This window comes from Ictalurus furcatus, chromosome 8 (assembly GCF_023375685.1).
Source record: "Ictalurus furcatus strain D&B chromosome 8, Billie_1.0, whole genome shotgun sequence".
Taxonomy (NCBI): domain Eukaryota; kingdom Metazoa; phylum Chordata; class Actinopteri; order Siluriformes; family Ictaluridae; genus Ictalurus; species Ictalurus furcatus.
This window is the reverse complement of record NC_071262.1, coordinates 20948186-20971986: the sequence shown is the minus strand read 5'-3', so window position 1 is coordinate 20971986 and position 23801 is coordinate 20948186. Positions and strand designations below refer to the sequence as shown.

Here is a 23801-nt window from a genome sequence, read left to right as displayed (position 1 = left end):
GGGCAGCCATGCCTTCATTTTCAAAAGTCTGCGTTTTGGTCTGTTCACACTGAAACACAACCCTGGAGTTTTCAAACTAAAACAGGGTCTTCAGCTTTTCCCAATGTCTCCGAGGGTCAAAAATGACAGAGTAGTGTAGATGACAGGCGTAACCCTAGAAAAAGTTATGGATTTTAAAATGAAAACACATTAGTGTAAACAGGGATTTAAGCTGTCCCATTTCCACAGTAGACATTAAGCATGACAACTTATCCACGAAGCAGAAAACAGAAACCAACAGTCTGTGTGTTCACCACTTTTTAGTTAAAAGTAAACCACTTACTGTATAAAGTTTCATTTCGACACAGTGACAGTACTGAAATAAAAATCCAAATAAATGTTAGGAAACAGACTTACAGTCACCAATTATTTACACTTTCTACTAAATAATGTGACCTCAAGACTCAAGATCTTCAGCTAATTTGAAAGCAATCATGGTTTTTTCCATCAATCAAAGCTCCCCAGGGTTTTAATTAATATGAACGTGCACTAATAAAGCTTCCAGTGCATCATGAGGCTAAACTCATGCACAAATGTCAGATACATATTCTTCTGTTACATATACATGTTGGGAAAACTAACTAACTAACTAACTAACAAAATAAATAAACCAAAGAAAATGAACTAATAAACAAAAACTAACTAACTAAATCAACTAAACCAAATTAACTAATAAACAAAATTACCAAACTAACACACCAACAAAGAAAATAGCTAAAATAAAATAACTATAGCAAAATAACCAGCAAAAATAACTAACAAGTAAAACAATTATCTAACTCAAATTAACAAACAAAACAAAACTAACTAAAACAATTGTCTAAAAATGACCTAAAAATTTGGTAATCTAAAATGACCAAAGTAACAAACTAACAAACAAAATAATTAACTAAACCAAATTAATTAAGAGAAATACACTAAACTAGTAAATAAACTAACAACCCAAGTAACAAACTAATTAACAGATAACCTACCTAAAACTAACTTTTTAAAAACATTTTTATTCAGAAATAAGTTTAAACAAACTAAAAACCTAACTAACAAATTAACTAACACACTAACAAATTGACAGACCAACAAACAATGAAACCAACAAAGAAAAAAAGAAATTAAAATAAGAAACTAAACAATCAACACCTAACTAACAAGCTATCAACGAACAAAATGAACAAATTAACTAGCAGGTTAACAGCCTATCTGATTCAAACTAACCCAAAACAAGCTAACAAACAAACCACATTACTGGTTAATTTAATTAATTGTATTGATAAAATTTAGATGAACACTAGATATAAATAAGGAAGGAAATTACTGGGAAAAGAAGTCTTAGCATTAAAGTGTGTGTGTGTGTGTGTGTGTGTGTGTGTGTGTAATTATACGTACAGTCTCTCTAGCTTAATGAGAATTTACTTAGTAAACAGCCTGCATCACACACAGCATGTTCAGACATGCATGTTCCATCAGTGAGGAAGGAAAGTAAGATGGAAATGTAATTACTGTAAATGTCTCACCACCATCTCCTGTTCTTAAATAAACATGTTAATCCTGTTACCCGTGTACTCAGTACATTGTTAGGAACGTTTCACTCCTCGCCATGGATATTTGATTAACTGGCGCTGCGCTGCATTAGCAGAAGAACATCCCGAGCCTGCTGGATCGGCCCCATGCTGCGCTCGATAGACTGGATGAGCAGGAAGTCTCTCCATCTCACTTCATTACCAAATTAAGTTGTAATCGAACGGCCGAGCTCTCCGTCCACGCATTAGCCACAATTTTCTATTCAGGCAATTCCCACAGAGACAAAAACAAACAGCGCAGGTTTCAGCCTGACCTTGCACTGCTGTGGCTTTAATCAGCCATGAAAGACTAGAGAGCGGACAGCGGCTGTGTTTACATCGAGCTCGTAAACGTCATACAGAAAAGTGTGCGATGTTCACGTGTTAAATGAGTGAATGCTTTATCCTGAAATATAGAAACATGGCAACATTTTAACACTCTGGGGATTTCTTCAGTTTTACTATTTTCCATCAAGGATGCATCAACATTAGGGGTGTCATGATGCAATTCGATTTACAAAACTTGCTTCACAATTTCGATTCGATTCTCATATTATTCGCAACAAAATGTGAATGAAGAAAAATGATAACAGAAAAGGCTCCTTTTTTATTCTTGAATTATGAACAATGCAAAACAATGTGCATTTTGGTCTGTAAATCTGAATAAATGAGACTGAGACTGAAAAGGAGACTGCTCTGCTTTCCGTCACTGAAGCCTTAAGACTAGCAAGAGCAACCTCTAGATCATCGGTCCTCATCCTACTCGACCTCTCTGCTGCATTTGACACTGTGAACCATCAGATCCTCCTGTCAACTCTCTCCAGCCTGGGCATCACCGGGACGGTTCTGCGCTGGGTGGAATCCTATCTCTCAGACAGGTCCTTCAAGGTATCACGGAGGGGAGGTATTTCTGAAACTCAGCAACTCACAACTGGCGTTCCACAGGGGTCAGTTCTGGGTCCACTGCTCTTTTCTATCTACACTACATCTCTGGGGCAGGTGATTGAGTCTCATGGCTTCTCATATCATTGCTATGCTGATGACACTCAGCTCTATTTGTCCTTCCAGCCTGACGATCCATCCGTTTCTGCACGTATCTCTGCTTGCCTGTTGGACATCTCGGTCTGGATGAAGGAACACCACCTTAAGCTCAACTTGGCAAAATCTGAGCTTCTCGTCATCCCAGCTTGTCCCTCAATCAATCACAACCTCACTGTATAGCTCGGCTCAATCACACTCAAGCCAACCAAAACGGCCAGGCACATTGGGGTGATTCTCGATGACAGCTTGACCTTTACAGACCACATCTCAACAACTGCAAGGTCCTGTAGGTTCATCCTGTACAACATCAAGAAAATCCTGTACAACAAATCAAGAAAATTTACTCTGGCAATTACACCTCGACTCTGCGCATTTTGCTTCTTCTGGAACTCAATTAATGGATCTTGTGTAGTAGCACTACTTGTATTGTTCTCTGCTTGATATATCGCTTTGCTTGTATTTTCTCATTTGTAAGTCGCTTTGGATAAAAGCATCTGCTAAATGAATAAATGTAAATGTAAATGTAAATGAAAAAGATAGCTACGAATTACTACGAAGGTTTAATATTGTAAACAAAATGTACTACATGTTCACAATATCTTACAAATAAATAAATGTATAAATTCTCCCAAAGAATTTGACTGAATAAACAAAGTGTCTGGCCTGGGGACTTTAAAACGATCGATTGAAGCATAATGAGCTCTGTGGCAGAAATAGAGCTCCAAAGTCGGCTAAAGTGCCCCCCGTCGTTAGTAGTGGAGAAAGCTCGGAAACCCGCACGTCAAACGCGAGAGGTAGGACATGCAAGCACAAATCTACTCAGTTAATTTTAACCGTGATAGCGAGGTAAGTTTACTGTGTCCACCTAACCAAACTTTTTATAATAAATACGATAATGTTATGTACGAGTTAGGGTTTGGTGCCGTCAGAGCCGTCGCATCATGGGCTGTGCCAAGTGTGTGACTGCATGGACTACAGGGCCTCGCTCCTAGCCTGCAATATTGTAGTTTTTTATGACTGTTTTTCACCAAACATGCTTCTAAAAATGAAATTCCTGTGTCTCAATTCCAATATGTAAATTAGCAAGGCCTCACACGTCAAGTTCGCACAGGGCCTCGCACCCCACCTGTGACGGGCCTGGGTGCCATGTTTACCCCAATAATGTCCAAGTTTGTTTATCAAATTATGTTCAAATTGAGCTAGCTAGCTGGTTGGTTTGCATGGTGTAACATTAGTTTGTGTGATTAAGTCCATTGCTATAGCCTACATAAGCTAGTGAATTTCATTTAGACAGTTGAACAGAACATTTTAATAATAAAGATGATAATCCTATCTTTAACTTGCAAACAGTACCACACAAATTCAGACAAACTAACTGATCATTATAACTAAATGTATCCTACAGAGATGGACATAAGGGGAGCCAAGCGGAATTTGTTGCTGACTGATTATTTTCAAGAGTATTTCGTCGTGATTTTTACTATATAATAACAGTATACACCAATTAAATAAATTACTAAAAACCATGAACATAAAAATATATTCAAGAGATATATCAAATATAGAGTATAGGCCTGTACTGCATTTTTTTTTTTTTTTACTTTAGTTCGGTTTAACGTCTAATATAAACTTTGCATTTGCTTTTAGAATGAACAGCTGCTCAAAATCCAAGGTAAGCAAGGGTCAGGGCAGCACCACAGTCCAGAACAGCAGCAGCGCCACAGTCCAGAACAGCAGCAGCACCACAGTCCAGAACAGCAGCAGCGCCACAGTCCAGAACAGCAGCAGCACCACAGTCCAGAACAGCAGCAGCGCCACAGGTCAGAACAGCAGTTAGGGGTTAATTAATTGTTCATGGAAGAGGTGGGTCTTTAGCCGTTTTTTGAAGATAGTGACAGATTCTGCTGTCTGGATTGAGGAAGTTCATTCCACCACTGAGGGACAGTCAGATTAAAGGTTCTGGAAAAGGACCTCATGCCTCACTGTGTAGGCACTACTATGCGTCGGTTGTTAACTGACCGCAGATTGTGTGAGGGAACATAAACCTCAAGGAGAGTGCTGTGGTAGGGGGGTGCTGTTCCAGACATGGTCTTGTACATGAGCATCAAGGCCTTGAATTTGATGCGGGCGGCTACAGGAAGCCAGTGGAGGGAGATGAAGAGGGGTTTGACGTGGGTCTTTTTGGGTTGGTCGAAGACAAGGCGTGCTGCTGCATTCTGAATCATCTGAAATTACCTACTGTTTTTTTTTTTTTTAATCAAATCTGAAGTTGTCTGATCATTTTTATTCCTGTCCTGGATGTCCTAGACTCCTAGATGCAGCCTCTTGCATTGGAAAATGTTTCTTGAGCACTGCTACTCAGAGTACTTCACCATCTAGCATGCGTATGTACCTCTTGAATCGCAATAACAAGCAAGCAAGTATAAACTCATCTATAAACTAATACTGTCTCTATACTGAGAGGCCATTTAATGGACAAAAGAAAATGAATTAAAGAACATACGCCTGATAAAAGGCTGAATAAAATGTATGGGGTCTGTTTGTGTGCTCAATTTCCAAAACACACCAAACAACCTACAGGACATCAGTAGAACTGTATTATGGTACAACGTGAAATTAGCCTGTGTGCTAGTAGAAGGCAGTCACTTTAACCATCACAATCTCCCTCTGCACTAACAGCCTGAACAGTTCTGATATGATAAAGCTTTTATTATGGGAAGAGATTTTTTTTTTTTAAATAAACCCCTGGATGCCTGTAAGTGATAGCAAAAAGGCAGTGGCTATTACTTACTGCTCTCGTACCACAGACATGACGCTCTCACGCTCAGCGCTATCAGTCTCAGTATTAGACTATCATCAGGACGCAAATTCAATTAAGCTTGACCTGAAATCCCTTTTAAGCCTTGAGAGAAATGCTTTCGCTTTTCATCGGCACGGCATTCTGTACCGTGTGCCACGGCGGCATTTTCCGACATGACACCATTTTCTTTGATCTGTCAAGAGAGCGTAAGAGAAATATTCATTTAAAGAATACATTTAAATGGATCTTTAAAGACAAGGAATCATGAAAGAGCCTGGAGAATTAGATGAGTCAGCAAAACCTTTTCTTCCTGGAATCATCTGCCACAGAACTTTAGATAAGTTAAGTTTGAATTAACACACAAAAAAAATGTGTATCAATTTTGGTCACTGATAAGTTTACTGTGAACACTCTTCCCTCTCTGTTCCCTTGTGCTAACACCTTTTCCTCTATGTTCCTCTGCAACTCTTCCCAACCAGGTATGGACAGATAAAGCCTTTACCATTTGTGCATTCCTTTGTCTCCCCGAATACCATTTACACGCATGTACATATCTTCCCGAATAACATTCCATGACTTCCTGAACACCATATATGGAGTTGTTCCTCTCTTACTTTGATAAACTTCCTGTTAAATACAAATATGCGCTTCTGTCTAGCCAATCAATAGTTAAGCCATTGTCTCTGTTATGTGTCAAGCCTGATATATACTCTGCCTTTCTTTGAATAAATCAGAGATCTTGCCATTTGAATTTTGTTTGTCTGTGTGTCATTTGGCAAACTCTCCCAAGGCCTTGGTGTGGGAAGTGTGTGGCGGGGCGAGGGCGCAGTCTTTTTGTGTACTTTCGCTTTCTCTCTTCTTAAGAACCGTTACCCGAAGTTTCTCACATCCTAACAGTCACAAATAATTGCAAAGCGCTATTTTTATTCTTACTGTGCAGTAGGGGTGGACGATATGACGAAAATATCCTATCAAATATTACGATTCTTAAAGGCATGTCTACGATACACATCATGTCACGATATATAGTGTATGAGTAATTACCCAGCAATACAGCACTCTATTTATAAAAAATGATAATGTCTGCAAAGGAACATTTTGATTTCCATAAAAAAATCAAATGTGTAAATATAAAAAAATTACAACTTTACCAATTTAAATTTAAAGAGTCTAAGTACAAAGTTTTAACATCACCTCAGCTGCTTCAAGTCAGTTGGTAATTATAATTTCTTTTTATTTAATAAAAATATATCATGATATCCACAATATTATAGAAAATCCTAATTGATTGCAACATAATTGATAATGATATCAATATTGCACAATCATATCATCCAGCTGTACTGTTCAAGTCAAATGCAAAGGAGTTGTAAAATCTAAAAAAGTAATTACAGCCAGAGTTTTATTGGATTTTCCTTCATTTTATTTAATGACTATTGTAATGTCAACTAAAATGCAGTAAAGAACATTCTGTTTTTTTTTTTTTTTTTGTCTCTGCAAACCTAATTGAAAGCTTTCCTACTGGATTTAATATGCAGTATGTTGGTTCTCTCCTGTATTCAAGACAATGAACAGGGTAAGCAGTTTAAATTATAGGGCTATTAAAAGCTACTGTAAGGACCCTGATCAAGGGAATACATGGACACCTCCATGTTCATCTTTTGCGAGCAACAAGCTAGCTAGGTAACTGGATTTGGCCTATGTGTTAACTCATATTTATAACCCTGGTTGTCATGGTTGAACAATTCCCTGTTCCTAGTCACATATAAAATATCAATGGGAATATACTTATAATTAAAATATATTTTTCTCATATGAATTCACAGGGGTGCTATATAATTGTCGCACACCTATATTTAACATTTTTTTAAAAAAAATTTTTTTTAAACCTGTGTTGTGTTTGCAATTGTTTGATATCTATGAGAGCAGAGTATTTTTGTGAATTGTTTTTAACAAAAGATCAAAAGGCAATAAAGACAATTTTTCACAGCCTACATTGCTCATATTTATCAAGGGTGCCAAAATTAAGTGGAGGGCACTGTATCTTGTGTCTTAGACTGTATGCAACTCCGACCAAAGAAAAAAAAAACCCAACTCGGAATTCCTATTCGGACCCCCGAGTTCAGCAAGTGATATCAAATCAACATCACAGTTAGCTGGCTAGCTCGCAAAAGATTTTTGCATGATTTGACTGTTGCAGGAAAAAATGAACACTCTCTTAGATAATGTCCTAAAGTCATAAAGAAATATAATTAGCAAGTAATGCAATATAAATTTCTGGATCAAAATACACATCATTCCTTTTTCTACTCCTTACATCCCTTAACCCCAAACACCATCTTCTTCCTTTCAAACGTGTTCCAGCGTTGCCAAGCAAATACGCCTGCAGACTCGGTTCATCCGCTTTCGTTTCACCGAGTGTGGTGTGATACGGTGCCAGAGAGCGTACACAAAGTGCACTTCCTAAGCATTGTACACACACAATCCTGGAGGAGAGCCACTTCCCCTGCTCTATTGTGAAGCTGATGTGTCCCACGAGCGCCGTGGCCGTGTTTTGCCGAGTCAGAGCTAGCTATTATCTTGCAGGGGGAGGGGGGGACACAAGCTGCTTTCTGTTCTGTAGCAGAGATGCTGTGATCTTAAATAGCTATATCGTTATCAGATAATGATTACATTAAAAATTATGAGTGAGGGTCATGTAGAGAGACCTGTTAACCAGGTAATTCAAAATGGTTCAAATGGACCAACATGGCTGACATTTTCACTGGGTGTCTCAATCAGCTCTCTAGCTGGTGAAGCAGTATATGTTGTACACGTGTTGGGGCACTGGCAAGGACCCCGGCTCACTACACTTTGGGACACTGATGACTTAATTTCCGGTGACATGACTACGTACTCGCGTTGTAAAATGTCATCACTGGCATATATGAGAGGCTTCAGAAAACATGACGTCATTTCCAGTAAGGGAACATAGTGAGCATAGGTGCTCCCTGGTTTTTGCGCTGCATTGTGGGATTTTTTTAGGAGGTGAACAATCCAGGGCACTGCAAGGATTTTGCGATCGAGACAGCCCTTAAAATGTCCAACTCCCTGGCCAGTGCCCTGACTGCTGAACTAGGGAGCTGAGTGAGACGCACCCAGTGTTGTTCGAATCTGCTGCTCAAACTGTTTGGACGTGTCTGTTCGGACAACTTTGTTGTAGGCCTTTTAAATCTTTTCTCTTTTTTTGGCCGAAACGCAAAAGTGCTGTTTTTGACCAAAAACTTTTCAGGGCATCCCTATTAAATAACGTTAACTGATGTCAGCTATATACTTTTTAAAATTTTTTAGCTAAGTCAAACATACACTGATAGATTTTATTATATATTCAGTCCACACAGGATTGTGTGTTTTTTTATTGTTTTTTTTTATTGTTGTGGCCAAAAAATGCTTGATTTAGCTGTTTTTTCCTGAATTTGCGATTTAGGATTTTGTGCTTTTTTTGTGGAAAACTAAGTGAATTGATCAAACTGCAGTTGCATAAAATTCACAGTGGTGTTTGTTGGTAAATGAAACCTTTTAGCTGTACTCATGTTCAACGCTCGTGAATTGAAGAGGGCTTTGGCTGAATGAGCGTTGTGATGACATCACATGGCGCGTCTCGGCCCAAATCTGTGGAAAATGGTCATTTTGAAAAATTTAGGGGTGCTCCGATCAGGATTTTTGGGGCAGATCACCAATCCCTGGAAGATGTATTGTCCGATACCGATCACAGGGTCTATTTGAATCCCTATTTATCATGTAGCATTATTTAATAAACCATATTTAACAACAATGTATATTAAGTATTAAAATTAAGAGATGAGAAAGTATCATAAATTGACAACTATTTATTTATTGGCAAGCAACATGTGTAACATATTAACTTAAACCATAGCAGCCTGTGCTTGGTTATGGGAAACAGCTTAGAGCTTGACAAATATAACTTTCCTGGACAACACCATAGGCACATAGAATGCCTTTTTTCCTTCCTCCTCTGTAGTCAGTAAACAGATAAAACAACAAACACACCAGGAGAGCAATGACATTAAAGACATCCAACAAACAGCATATGAGAACCAACAATAAGTTAAAACAGACGAGTTTCGTGTCATCTGATCGGCTCTTCTAGATCGGCCTTTATAGAGACCGCTGATCACGGTTTAAAGCGATCGATAAATCGGAGAACCCTCAGAAAAACTGCAAGCTCCGCAAATATTGCGGAGTTTGCTTGATTTTCATTTTTGCAATCACAAAATCGCAACTGTATATTAATGAGCTCAGAACATTCTCCGTTTACCTTGACAGAGCTTCGTCAATGCATCTTTCAAGTGACAAAAATCAAGTCAAGACGAGAGCATCTGAAGGGGAGAAGGGGCGGAGCTTCCAGGGAGTGCCAGGTAATATCAGAAAGTTCAAAACACGTGTGTCAATCATTCCATTATTCCTATATCGATTCCTGTTTTTTTTTGCCATATTTTTACGCCGACTGTTAAAACAAAGAGCTCTTGGCTCTTAACTGGCACAGAAAATCGAATCTTGCTGATGCCACAACGATCTGTGGCCAGGAGTCAAAGAGAGCAAAACTGGCCGTGCTGTCTAGGTGGGAGGGGCGTACGCTTTCTCCCGTGTCAATCACAGTGACACTAACTAATCGTAGATGTCTGTGAGTTCATGTATGTGAAAGACAGTGGATATGAAGCGTGATAGAAGGCTGACATGAATTCCTATACTGCAAACAAAAACAAATGGCCTAGTTTTTCTTATAAAGACTTGAATGTTGACTTTAAAGGTGCAGTTAGTGATTCTGGCAGAACTTAGCTGAAGGCTGAAGCTGGCTGTTTTGAATATCAACAACCAACCAAGAGCAGCCTCTCCACAAGCACTCGAAAAAACAACAACACTCAAATGCCTGAACGAGGACGCAGGAGGACGAGCTTTCTGACTGACATGACTGACATGCCTCCTCATCCTGATGTTGGTGATGCACGGCTTTTGCATATTTCCCTCCTGTTTACAGCCCGAAGAGTTTCTCTTCTGAGCGGATATCTATTCAGATAATTGTCTGAATAATACATTTCTGTCGAAACTATAGACTCACCATATATACTTCCACATTATACTGAATATACATAATATACATACAAAAATACACATCAATAAATCCTAGTGGTGTGTTGTGCGTGTGTGTTGGCCTCTTCATTCGTGAGCTGTGAATGAAGTGTGTCTGTGTGTGTGTGTGTGTAGGGCTGAGAGCACAAAGGCCGTGTCACGGCTGCGTTGAGCTCTGAGAGGAAATCGTTGAGTGTGTGATTACTCTGGCGGTTAGCTAGAACACTGAGGCTGAGGTTTACTGTGTCTGGGGAACTGAGTCATCCACACACACTCTGAAACTCGAGCTCAGAGGTTTTTCCTTTTAGCGGGAAACAGACCTCCGGCTGAGGAGAAGAGACAGAGAGAGAGAGAGAGAGAGAGAGAGAGAGAGAGAGAGAGAGAGGGAGGAAAAAATGGCTTTCAGGAGGAAAGACATTAAATCTAACTCTGCTGCCTGACACTAACTCTGAATAACACTGATGTCAGTGTCCGAAGAACAGCTCACGATTCACACCCACACAGATACACTCACTCTTGTTCGTCCTGCTTCAGTCCCCTTTCTCTCGAACACACACCCTTCTCAATATCTTTGCTCTCATCTGTCTCTTTTCAACACACACTCCTCCTCTCTTTCTCTTTCAGTCTCTCTCTCTCCTACGTTGCTCTTCTTGTTCTGTCTCACACACTCCTGATCAGTGTTGGATGTTAGCAAAGCTACAGGTTACTCAAAAATCGTTAAATGTTTCTCATATACTAAAGCTCTGCTGCTCTACAAGCAACAAGGCAAAACTAACCGATTCCTTGTCAGTAATGAATTAACGTAAGAGATAAACGGAACTAGTTTTCCGGTTTCTCGGTAACACAAGCTGTGGGTTTAAAAAAAAATCTGATTATCATAACTAAGAACTGGACAGGATGGTGATTGATAGCTGCTATAACGTAAGTGAGAACAGCAACTGGCACATTTCTCGGATGTTCGCTGACGTTGAACGTAAATACAAACGGATAAAAAGTACCAACGTACCGTTCTTTAACAAATACACAATGTAAAACGTTCTCAAACAGCATAGATATCACATATTTATTCTCCGAAACAGAAAAGTGGCCAGGCACAAGCTCTTTATTTCTGTAGCCTCCTTCAATTTAATAGAAAAAAAAGGAAATAAATACAAATCTGAAGAGTAGACACGAGGACGCTACAAATAATCCAGAGCTTGTAGAGGTGAAGTGTGGGAGCCGGAGCTGAAGGAAAGGATCCAGCTGAGTGAGCTCGACATGCATGAATCATCAGGACTGGCAGAGCTGCTCCGACATTTACATTCAATTTCAAGAATCCGGGAAGTTTTTAGTAGCGGTCCTGTCCAGATCTTCTGTTTTGCACAGGTTGGTTTTACAAGAGAGAGGACTGCTCAGCGCCAAGTCAACTGTACCCTCCACCAACTGACACACACACACACAAAAAAAAAATATATATATATATATATATATATATATATATATATATATATATATATATATATATATATATATATAGTGCAGGGTTAGAAAATAAAATGGAGATATGCCACCTGTGCTGGGTGAAATATGTCAGCATTGCTACTTTTACAGCTCAATATTGCTCCTGGTATAACATCACAACTCTAATATAATATTACAGAGAACATGAGGAGCACGCTGCAGATGTTCTTAATGTTGTACTAGTTTTATGTGGCCTGTTTATATTTCATGGCTTTTTAATTCATTTTCATAATATGTAGACATCCTCATAGACCTTTATAACCATGTATTATAAGATATAATAATATTAATTAATATTAATAATAATATTAAGATTCTGTGTGTAGTGTGTCTAACCATGCACTGTATGTGTGTGTGTGTGTAGTCATGGGTTATGAGCGTGTATGTGTGTGTGTGTGTGTGTGTGTGTAGTGGTGTGTTAAGACGGTGTAGTGTATGTGTAACCATGCTTTGTAAGTGTGTAGGTGTGTAAGTGTGTGTGTAGTGGTGGGTTATGAGTGTGTGTGTGTGTGTGTGTGTGTGTGTGTGTAGTTGTCAGGCTGCAGCCTCTTTGTCAGTGTGAGCATGGCATGGGCCTCCTGTAGCTCGGGGCCACTCCGCGCACACTATTGTTCCTGATCTCTGTGAACAAAGACGGCCACCCATGGCCCTGCCCCACACACACACACACACACACACACACACACACACACACACTGAGCTATTGTCACACTGACAAATGGACAGCCTAAATTTCATTACATATGAATTTTCTTTCTCTCTCCCCCGCTCTGTGCCTTGTCTGCTCCGTGTGTGTGTGTGTGTGTGTGTGTGTGTGTGTGTGTGTGTGTGTGTGTGTGTCTCAGTCATATCTACTGTGTAATTAATGATTCACTCACTACACCCTTTCTGTTCTCATATGAAACCTGTGTGCTCCTCATGCATGGCTCGTCCTCTGGATGATTACTCAAGTCTTAATCTCTGTTTAACTTTCAGAATAAGCACTAATCCCGAGTAAGGCTCTAACCTCGCAGCGGCGGCGCAGACACCAGGCACCTGTTGCTTTAAAGCTGCTTTGTGTGTGTGTGTGTGTGTGTGTTAAAGGCTGGCGACGTTTTTCATTCTGATTTCATCTGAAGTTCAGCATCAAACAGTAAAGATGTGTCGTTTAACCGCACGGCCTCCGTCGTTTATCCTACAGCTACTCGCCTCGCACAGACGCCCACCATTCAAATGAACATCTGTCTCCGTTATAATAAAATAATCAGTATGTTATAGGGGAGTTCAAAAACATGCTGGGTCGGAAATTGGAGGGGGAAAAGCATGACGCTGATCCGATCCTGTTACAGCTGGATTGGAAATGGATTTTGAACATTTTTTTTAAATTTAGAACTGTTAATGTTTTATGACATGAATGTTTTATGTGTTAGGATTTTATTAGATTTATACTCTACACTTTATTATATTTACTATATTTGCCATGGAGCTGAAAGTTCAACTGAACCAACAAAAAAAAACAAAAAACTTTGGTTTCATGCAAAAAAAGGAATTTTGTACAAGAAATGGATTTTTTTTGGAAATTGACTGTATTTTTTACGACTGATTTTTAGTATTATTTATACTTATACTTTATTCTATTTATCTACTACGTGATTTTTGTCTGAAAACTTTCGCGTTTTAGCTATGCATTTTTTCCGTGGTAGTCTTTTAAAGAAAATAATATGGGGTACTGGCTCATACGCAAGGTTTCAGTATCGGTATCAGAACAGAAACATGGTATCTTATTAAGTCACAATGTTTTCACTATTTTCAGAGATATCATTACAAGCTCTGATTAGAAGCAGCTGATTGGATGTCTGAGTTTTGTGCTGAATATTTACACTTGTAAAATGTTATAATGGTGTACAGAATTTTATTTCTTCTCCTTTCTTTTACTGTTAAATCTCTCATTTTTCTAGCCATTAAATAGCAGTATCAACGTTCATCCGTTTCGCTGGTGTTTATTTAGCAGACCTACATATCGTGACACATATCAGTATTGAGAAAAAAAAAAATGCCTTCGTGATATGATGTTATTTTTGACATCTGGATGGTGTTCTTCTTCCAAACACAAACGGAACTTAATTTTGTGTATTTTTCACTTTCATAAACACATTTTAGTAGAAATTTGAGATAGCACTATACTACTAATTATTTTCCGATAATACAGATAAAGAAATGTTGCGTATCCGCTGACATCCGTACCCATCTGATCATTTTTTCTTTAAAAACTTCTAAGCTTTTATTCTTAGCTAGAAATCCCACAACAGATTTTTTTTGTTCAGTTAAACTTTCACTTTCATACCAAGTATATAGAATATAATCATAAAATCTTTAAAAAAAATGACAAAAAAAAATTTCTGAACCCAATTCCACACATCTTTTCCATTTTTTACAGGATCAATCATTCTTTTTTTTTCCTTCTCGGAAATATGATCTAGATTGTTGCTGATGAAGCTAATGTGTGAATCTACTTCTGAATCTAATTGTATTTATTTGACAAAAAGTAGTTTTGCAAAAAAATAATTTTTTATACTTCTCCACACAAGTATCTTTCATTTAGAAAATGTATTTGTACACCATGTTGAAAAACAACTTTCCTTGACTAAAGTGCTGTACAGTGAACGTAGGAGAAGCTGAGAACCATGAGAAAAATCTCATGGATGAAGCTCCTCATGAAGCTTGTTGAGAAGATGCCGAGAGTGTGCAAAGCGTCATCAGGAATACTGTAAAGAATTTCAAATACCAAATTGTTATGATTTGTTGCTTGATGTTAGTGATGCTAGATGTTTCTTGGTCACAGTTATATAGTATGAACGCCTTCATTATTACCACAACGGTATAGATGACGAAAGTCCTCCTACTGTACGATATATTCACAGTTCTGGCTCAAAATCAGAATGGCGATGCACAGGATGCTTGGTGTGACAGGTCAGGAAGTGAAGATCAACGTAAATTCACATAATGTGAATGATACAGCAGCAGACACAATGCTACATGTGTCTTCAGCATGTCAATTCAGCATGTCAATCAAGTCAGGACGGGAATGATTAGGGAATACAGTAGTTCTTTTTTCACAATTTCACGTTTAGAAGTAGGGCTGGGCGATACGACACAAATATCATATCACGATACTTGAGGACATTTCTACAATACACATTACAACATATAATTTAGCTAACGAACTGTCTGCAAAACAGTAATAAAACAAAACAAAAAAACAGATCAACCGAGTTGAACCGATACTTTTCTATTTCTTTAATGTCTACAAAGACAAAGAACATTTACGTCAAATCAGCGGCATCCATTCAGTACCATTTAATTTGTAATTATTAAAAACGTTTTTTTTTTTTAAAATACTACTCCATACCAATGACATCTCAGAAAAGTGTATCACGTAATCATTTACCATGATATCGATATTATATCGCTATATCGCCCAGCCCTAGATAGAAGATTCGTTCTTTTTCTTTCCCTATGAAATCGAGGATTTTCACATATTTAAATTAAGGAAGCACTTTATGACTTCTGTTACAACTTGAGCACATACGACTTGCCAGCATCACTACTCTTGCGCTTCGGTGATAGTATTAAGCAAAATAAGGGTTACTTAAACACAAGCACTGTGATACCGTGAGAGTCGATAAGAGTCGTGAGAGTCTGATAACCGAGACGGCTACTACAGTAAGTGATTAACGGGCGGGTAGCGTATACAGCGTGGATACGCTGGACAAAGGGAGGATTAACGTCCCGGATGGTGCCGCACAAGATTTTTATCACGTTACTCAGAAAGGTGTGCAATTTAAATAATGAATGTTTACTGTATTTCTGGAATGTATTTCTGGAATGTTCTATTTCATGTTTTTGGACCGTGGTCAAGTGAAACTGACGGATACTGTGGTTTTACTGTGGAATACTGATTATTACACTTTATTACTTCAGGTCGACGTGATATTCAGACAGTCAGATATTAAACCTGCTACATATTAAACAACACTGATGTTATCTCTAAAGGTTGTGTAGATGGACAAGGCTCTGCACAGCTAGTGCACATCAATTATTACTCTTTTAGCTAATATTAGAATAACAGGGTAATTTCTCTGATCTGACACAAGTCTTATATTTAATCAGCTGTGGCGTGAAACTCAAATCTGACTCATTTAACGCTACGTGTTTAAATGAGGACATTGTCTGTGAAAAACACAGCCTAGACTGATAATGGACGCAATAATGTATTACTATAGCACAGAGTTGTTGAATTCTCAGTTCTGATTGGTCAGAAGGTGTGGATTCATTTTCTATAACAGCAGGCACCTCCGAAGGTAGTTCCTTGTCGTTTCCATAGTAACAATTTGCACAGAGACTTGTACGCCGGACACGTCACGTGAAGGGATTTTACAAAAACGTGTGTAACTGTTGATATGTGAGGAGACTGAACTTATTTAACATTTATGTAAGGAGTCTCCAGTGTTAGTGCTGTAACTTTACGTTGTACGTTTCCACTTTTGGGTTTCTCAGTAACATGACAAGCTGCATTTTAAAGCATTTATTAACTTCAGGAGCGAGACAGAAATAAAGACTTAAGGTCGAGAGATTGATTAACTAGTTTCAAGTTCCACAGCATTAAATGTAACAATAAACGGATAAAACGTATGATGTATCGTTTAATAAAGAATTTAAAAATAATAGTAAATCATAAGAGCTGCAGTGAAAGACGAATAAAACTCTTTAGGACGTGTTGTTATTGGAAAATAATCAACTTTGCGCACACGGATTTATCTGCAATTATATATTAAAGCCTACATCTGTACAAACTGTTTAATTTTTCCTCCTTTTCCTTGTTGAACTTTTCTTTCTGGAGGTATTAAACAAAAACAGCGGTGAAACCAGTTTTTGTATATGATATATTGCATGCCTCTAGTGCACATTAAACATTGTAGCACACAGTCTGAATGCTTACGGTTTTGTCTGCCGAACACACCCACTCATGCAATCTCTGAGTGTGTGTGTGCATGTCTAAGACACATGTCTTGCTGCTATACCTCTGAAACACTCCAGTTAACATTTTACACACTGCGCCTTCTGCGAGCCTTGAATCACAAGATCTGAGATAATACGGGTGGCTCTGGTAACTTGAAAACCACTCTCACGTACCAGGCTTTCGAAAGAGAGCCATTCCTCCTTTCTGCGCATGCACGCACACACACACATAGGTTAAAGTGAAATGAACCATTATGGCACTGATAAGCTAAATTACCAGATAGCATCGAGTCACACCATCTGGCACCTGCACTCCTGACGCCTGTTGCTGGCGTGACAATATGCCAGGGTGCCCCCCCAAACACACGAACACACACACACACACAGAACAAACAAGTCTCTCCTCTGCTCAGAGAACAGCACGCTGAACACACGCACTTCTCCGCTGTTTAGCCTACAGGTGCGTTTGACACTAAACCAGATGTCAGCAAGAGAATAGGGCCGGCTGTGGAGCGATTCAGACCCTCAAAGCGCAATGAGGCCCCCTTTCCCTTCCTCCCCAGTTTCCCACAATCCCCTGCTCCCACAGGGAGTCCCGTTCAGGGAGCGTAGTGCATTTTTCCTCTATTGTTCTGTTCCTAAAGTTTCTTCTCTGTGAATCATTTAAATTGTAGAAAACGCATTTAGTTGAGCTTTATATGAGCCTGGGCTAAACACTAAATACTATCAGAGACTTTAAGACATATTTCTGAATTCACAATATTTTTGTCCTGTTATAGCTACATGATCTGAAAACGCTTAGTAATCACTCGAAAGCGACACTGAAACCATTACATTAGTTTAAATCAAAGGCTCTTTCCTTTACACGGCTTTCTCACACTAAATATTGACATTTTATATAAATCATTATATATCGATCACATGGACAGTAAGAAACACCAGTGAACTACCTGCAACATACTGAGAATTTTATGAAATACAGTAAAGCAGCAGCTCCTTTGTGGAAACATTCTGCTATTAGTTATAAATTAAAAAAAAAAAAAAGTAAAACCTTGAATAAAGGAAAACGTTTAAATATGACAAGATTGGAAGATTAAACAACAGCACATTAGGGGTAAAAATTTTTTTAAATAAAATAGTAATAATATGAAGGAACTGAAGGAGCTTTCACAACCTTTACATATTAATGATTAACAAAATCCCAAAGGTGGACTTTCTACCCTACAATACCACACTCAAACCTTCCAGACAATAACAGAAAAGCTCAAGACATGAATAATTTGAGAGCTCTGCAGCACTAAAATGCTGTATATTGCAAACAATAAAATATATATAGCCTACAGCTAGCTAGTTAACTAACCACAACAGCGGTTTGAGCTCCTTTTCAGTTTACCGACTAGCAGCTGTTGCTAACTAACTTCTCCTCCTTCGTTTTGCGGGTTTAATCCATATAGGGTCACATTTAAGGAGTAAAACAATGTTTCATTTACGTTTATTAGTAGTTTGGTTTCTCTAAATAGTGAAATATATCATTTAAAGTGCGTTTTTAGACACATTAGGTTCCTGTGGGAAAGTTTCGAAGTGAAACGTCCAAAAAAAAAAAAGGCGGCGAGTTCGTTTCGGTCAGCCGGTGAGACCGCGCATTCAAAAAAAAAAGGTGTCGTGTTGATGAAAAAACAAGAATTAAATTAATATATCTATGTGCACAATGTAGGTAGAGAACCGAATTTATATTTTTTAGACAAGCATCTATATGATAACAACAACCCCGAGTTGGAAAAAAAAAAAAAAAAAACACCAAAAACAATCGGAGCACTTTCGCCATGATGGGAGGATGGACAGATGGAGCCATGTAACATTAACAGCAGAGCTGAGCTACAATGGAGTCGGTCTCGGTTACAGTTAAAGACAGCAAGAAATAAACTTACAGGGAAGAAGAAATTAAACCGGTTGTAGATTCGTCTTCCGTCGAGGATGTTTTGTATCCAGTTTTCACGTCGGTGGTTTGATTAAAAATCGCAGAAAATGTCCAGAAGTGAGGTGAGGTGAGGTTGCTCTCTGTCCTGTCCGCTTGAGGTTAGTTTAAGGTTAAATGAACTAGAGACACAGAAAACACAAACATAACATATTAGATTTGTAAAAAAGTCAGCGATGTTTTCAAAACAAATAAACGTGTCGATTCAGAAGTACACCAGAAGTCTTCTTTTCTGTATACGAGCTGAATGTTTTCATTCGTTTTTAATCCAGGTGAAGTTAAAAACTGATAGGATATGGAGGAGAGAGAGAGAGGAAAAAGTCGATGGCTAGGATAACAACAAAACAAACTACAAACAAAGCTTGGTTGTAATGAGTCGGTTATCAATGTAGGATATTATGAATATTAATAAAGAAATACACGTAAGTTTGGAGGGGAAATGTCAGCGAAATCATGAGAAAGTCGATAAAACTAAATCAGACCGAGGTAGTAATAGTAGTAATAGTAATAATATTAATAGTAGTAATAGTAATAGTAATAGTAGTAATAGGCTATAGAGAGCAATATGTAAGATGTGTAGCCTACAGTAAGCACTTGTGGAAAAGCACTTACCCGAAAACCCCATAAAAATGAATGATCTGTGCTTTTTGACCAGTTTGCTCAAGCTTTAATAGACAGAAGTGAAGCTCAAAAAGCCAGAGGACGAGTTTCCCCGTCAGCACAGGCAGCTTTCAGAAGGTAAATAGTTGTAAATAGTAGGTGAATCTCCAGCGATGTGAAGTATGTGCGGAATGAGAGCAGGAATGATGTGAACGCACAGAGACCGAGAGGCTTCAGGCGGAGCTTCAGAGGGAACAACCTCTCCGTCATATCACACACACACACACACACACGCACGCACGCTTGCTCGCTCTCTCTCTCTCTCTCTCTCTCTTTCTCTCTCTCTCATACACACACACACACACACAAACTTACTATCTCTCTCTCTCTCTCTCTCTCTCTCTCTCTCACACACACACACAGACACAAACTTACTATCTCTCTCTCTCTCTCTCACACACACACACACAGACACAAACTTACTATCTCTCTCTCTCTCTCTCTCACACACACACACACACACACACACACACACACTATCTCTCACACGCTCTCTCTCTCTCTCTCACACACACACACACACGGTTGTCTTACTTCAATTGACATAATTATTAATGCAGATAATTAATTTAGTCTACCCTTAAACCTTATTCTAACCTTAACCTCAGCATCTAGAAGTTTCTTTTAGTTTTTTTTTTTAAAAAAGAACTTTTCCTCATGGAGACCAGCCAAATGTCCCCACAAGGTGAAAACTGTCAAGTACTCCTATCCTTGTGTGGACACCAAGATAGACAAACAAGCACACACACACACACACACACACACAAAAGCAAGCTTGGGAGGGTTACTTTAAAAAGTTACAGTTACAAATGACTTCATAAAAAATGTAATCAGTGATGTAATCCAAGTATCACAATATGAAAGTAATGTAATCTGATTACATTTAGATTCATTCAAGGTCACATATGGAAATAAAGTCAAGAGAAAAGCAATGGAATCTAAAAATACTTTTATTTAGAGCTTATTTTAGAGCTTAAAAACATGTTCAGTGTTTGGATTTGTTTTAATAAAATAAAAAAAAATTGTTGCTTGCGGGAGTCACGACGGGTGAGAGAGAACCAGAACTATAAATATGCAGCTGTCTATATTGTGTTACATCAAAGGATTAATTTCTTTGGTTTTAAATGAAAAAAAAAACAACTATAATCCTGGTAGTATTCCCATTTTTTTTTTTTTTTTTTTTACAAAATGTACCTGTAATCTGATTACTTTGTTCAGATAACTGTAATGGATTACAGTTACAAGTTTTTTTTTATCTTGATTACGTAACGCTGTTACATGTATTCCGTTGCTCCCCAAGCCTGCACACAAGCCAAATGTGCCCGCAAGGTCAAAACTGTCAAGTATATCTATCCTATTATTGGGGGACACCAAGCTATACAAACAAACACACACAAACAAACAAACAAACACACACACACAGCAAAAGTCCCCACAAGGTCAAAACTGTCAAATATTCCTATGCTTGTCAGACTTACACTTTGTGCTCAAATTGCTCCTTGTGATTTATTTTTAAGTGCTTCTTAAAGGAAAACTCCACCTTGTAACACATTAAAATATGTTAACATCAATCCATCCTCTATACCGCTTATCCTTCAGGGTCAAGGGAAACCTGGAGCCTATCCCAGGGAACATGGGGCACAAGGCAGGATTCACTCTGGACAGGGTGCCAATCCTTCGCAGAGCACAGTCACATACACATTCACACAACCATTCATACACTACAGACACTTTGGACATGCCAATCAGCCTGGACATCAGCCTACCATGCATGTCTTTGGACTGGGGGAGGAAACCCCCACAGCATGGGGAGAACATGCAAACTCCGCACACACAGGGCACACAGGGCAGCAGCGGGAATTGAACCCCCAACCCTGGCGATGTGAGGCGAACGTGCTAACCACTAAGCCACCATTAAAATCTGGTAACATCGATGCATGATCGTCCATGACATGTTTATTACCGTGATATGTCAGTTATAAGAAGAGTAAAGTGTTACCCAACTTGCAAAGGTCAGCAGAGTAACCATACATGCCATGCATTCTGTTGTTTTCCACTGTATGAACACACACACACGCATTAGTATGAGTACGCAATAATCCTTCACTTTCCCATATGATGGAATTAATTCTTCTCGGACAACAGCGAATTTACGGTTAATGGGGGCTTTCGGTATCTTTTTTCGAAAGGGCAAATAGGATCTGTGTGTGAATGATTGCCCCCCTGTGGTCAGAGGCGGCCGAGGCTGAGAGCAGTAAATAGGATGACCGAGGATGATGCAGCAATGCACAGCATTAAAATGCTTTCAAGTAACTGTCAGCCAAGCCGCTGGGATTCAGAAATCCGGTTTAGTGCAACGTTGACTGATACGCTCCCATAAGGAGGCTTTTATTTCCTAGAGCATGAATTCACTTATATTTCATGTTACTCCATTACAGTTATTTGTTTTGAGGTTTTTCTGACTGTAATGCATGTAGAAGGAAGCATTGCTGAAGGCTAAAGTCTTTTTTATTTTATTTTAAATCAATTAAACTCCAGCAGGTCCACATATACATTCCTCAATCTCACAAATATACACATTGTTAGTTTCACTACTGAATAATGTATTCTAATAAGGCAGGAGTTTAAGGCGTTATAAGAATCTATATTAGGAAGACAACATTATTCTGAAATTGTTCCACAAATTGTAGACGCAGTATTTCACAGATTGGTGACCCTCTTCCCATCTTTACTTCTGAAAGACTCTGCCTCACTGATACTCGTTTTATACCCAATCATGTTACTGACCTGTTTCCAATTAACCTCCAGCTGTTTCTTTTTAGTAACACTTACTTTTCCAGCCTTTTGTTGCCCCCGCTCCAACTTTTTTGAGACATGTTGCACCATCAAATTCAAAATGACCTTATTTTTTCCTTAAAATGGTACATTTCCTCAGTTTAAACATGTGATATGTTCTCTATGTTCTATTGTGAATAACATATGGGTTTATGAGATTAGCAAATCATTGCATTCTGTTTTTATTTACATTTTACACAGCGTCCCGACTTTTTTGGAATCAGGGTTGTAAAAATGAGTGCTTGGTGTTATTCCTATTTTACGCTCATCACATCGACCAAGTTATTTCACCTATTGCTCGTTTGGCTTTCCACATGCTTTATGTAAGGAATAACACACAAAGGACCACGCTGTTTATAAGAAATCAATCAATGTCAAAACAGAGTTATTGTTACCTCATTGACATGGATTGTTTTCCTGTAACACATCCCAAAGTGTGTTAGTCCTCTTATACCACTGGGATTTGCCAACGATTTCAATTTTGAATTTAATAATGAAAGAAACATTACACTTGTTATTTGATTATTGTTACATTTAGTCTTATGTAACATCTGTGAAACAAGTTAGTTCCTTCATCACGTATGGTATAGCGGCTAAAAATGTCTCTTCAGAGAAGTTAATAAGACAAAACAACAACAACAACAAACACCCAGCTTGTCATGTTACCGAGAAACTAGAAAATTCTAGTTTCTCTATCTCCGTCTCCATCATTCCCTCCATCCCTGGTGGGAAACTTACTGATCATTATAAAGCGCTGACACTGGAGACTCCTTCCATAAATGATCAATAAACATCTCCTAACAGAATACTTTGCCATATCAGAAATGATAATTACGTTTTTCTTTGTTAAATAACAACATTTTTCAAATCTGTTACATGAAGTGTCCACCAAAAAAAAAAAGTCTCAATATACTGTATTATCTGTTGCTATAGAAACGATATCGTACTAGATGGAGCCATATTAATATAAACCTGTCATCTCTGTTACAGCCAGAATTATTGTTATTACTGTTATTGAAAATTCAACAAGAATTCATCAGCGCTGTGGTATAAATGATCTGCACTTCCAGTTTTGCACTGTAGCTATAGGGGACTTTGTTATCATCGAAAATTTCCTAACATACTATTACTTCTTTAAAACGGGCTCCACCTCGAACCTGAGTCTGATGCTGACACCAAATGATCTGCTTGAAGATGGAGCTACTCCATCTTTTTTTTTTCCCATCTCTTCGACCTTCTTGTTGTCTATTTTATTTTTATTTTTTAT

The 23801-nt window shown here is 38.4% G+C and overlaps 1 protein-coding gene across 1 annotated transcript in view; it reads right to left on the bottom strand.

The window, feature by feature from the left end:
• The window catches only part of tead1a (TEA domain family member 1a), a 70456-nt gene extending 50357 nt beyond the window's left edge, over positions 1 to 20099 (bottom strand). The window contains exons 1-2 of the mRNA XM_053631407.1: positions 19652 to 20099; positions 18993 to 19161 (exon numbers count right to left, since the gene is read on the bottom strand). The gene's annotated coding sequence lies outside the window, so the exon portion shown is untranslated. The remainder of the gene's footprint in view (positions 1 to 18992; positions 19162 to 19651) is intronic.
• Positions 20100 to 23801: the final 3702 nt, after the last annotated feature.